The sequence below is a fragment of the Thrips palmi genome, unplaced genomic scaffold, assembly GCF_012932325.1.
Source record: "Thrips palmi isolate BJ-2018 unplaced genomic scaffold, TpBJ-2018v1 HiC_scaffold_6, whole genome shotgun sequence".
NCBI classification, from domain to species: domain Eukaryota; kingdom Metazoa; phylum Arthropoda; class Insecta; order Thysanoptera; family Thripidae; genus Thrips; species Thrips palmi.
The window spans coordinates 6711863-6713377 of NW_023144633.1; positions in this window are offsets into that span (position 1 = coordinate 6711863).

Consider the following 1515-nt stretch of genomic DNA (forward strand, 5'->3'; position numbering starts at 1 on the left):
TAGAACTTTGAAACCCATTTCCGTTTTGGAATTCACCATAAAGTTTCTCTACTGAAATTTTGAAAAAAAAAATTGAAGAGTACAGTTTTGTTGTTGTTCTTTTTGGTGACTTGTCCGCGCTGCGAAACTAAAATGGTGGGGGTGAAAAAGCAACACGCGAGCCGGTCATGCAGAACAAAAAGGATGAGTGAAGACGCGCACACTGCGAGACTAAAACGCTAAAACGGGCACGTTCCCTCCGGTTCCCTCCGCGAAGACTCGGACAGGGCTGCCAGCTCAACAAGAGTAATATTCCCCGCATGCCCCGCCCCGCCCCGCCCCGCCCCGCCCCGCCTTGCGCCGCGCCACCGCTAAGGCGCGCAGAGATCTCCATCTGGCTTCGGGACCAGAGATTCCAGATTCCGATCTCGGAGACCTGCTGCCCCAATCGGATTGGTGGGGCCCCGCCACGCCCCGCCACGCCCCGCCACGCCCCGCCACACCCCGCCACGCCCCGCCACGCCCCGCCACGCCCCGCCACGCCCCGCCACACCCCGCCACGCCCCGCCACGCCCCGCCGCGCCCCGCGCAGGGTCGGGGTCCGGCCCGAGGGACGCTCCGTGCGGCCGCACCGCTGCTGTCCGGGCTCGCAGACCGATTCCAAAAAGTGCCGCTCCGTCTCTGTCGCTCCTGGCGCGCTGCGAAGGCGGGTGAGAGAGACAGCGACGAAGACGAGTCTGAGGAATCGCCGCTGCTTGAGGCCGGGGGCTTCCCGCGTGAGCAGTCAATCGCTCTTTTTATAACAACGCTCCGGCCATTCATTCTGCAGACGCGCCTCTGTCGCTCGACGCGACGCGATCCGTCAAAGAGTCCGCCCCCGCCGCCCCCGCCGCCCAAGCCGCCCCCGCCAGTGCCACCATATAAGTAGGCAAGAAGCCGCCAAAATCCCCACGGTGAGCGCCGTGACGAAAGGGTTGCCAACCTCGGTCTGGCTTCCAGGCAATAGCAGGGCTTCGCTCTTGAGTTGCCTTGAAAGTATTCATGTTGGCAACCCTTGCGGCTCTGACGCATCGTACTCGTGGCAACACTGCTGCTGCCACGCGCGCGCGCCTGCGGTCCGTCGGACAGCCGCGCTCGACGGGCCTGCATCGCGGACCACCAGGCGGTCTCATGCCTTTCGTTTGTTTCCGACGTCCAAGGAGGGTCTCAGGGGCTGCGCGCGGACACGGACAAAAGTGACGTTCCTCCGAGGTACAGGGGGCCCACAAGACCGGTGGAGGCGGTCAAAATCCTGGACGCGTTTTGAGCTCCAGAGTCGCGAAATGGGACTCGAACCGAACGTGTGACCCCACCAATAGATTGCTCTCCGAACGAGGAATCCGTTGGTGGGGTCACACGATCCGTTCGAGCCTCACTTAGCGACTCTGGAGCGTAAAACGCGTCTAGAATTTTGTCCGCCTCCACCGGTCTTCTGGCCCACGGCTGGCGGCAAGCGAGGCAGAGATGTTGTTTTTCCAAAGCGCGTTCTTGGAGTTC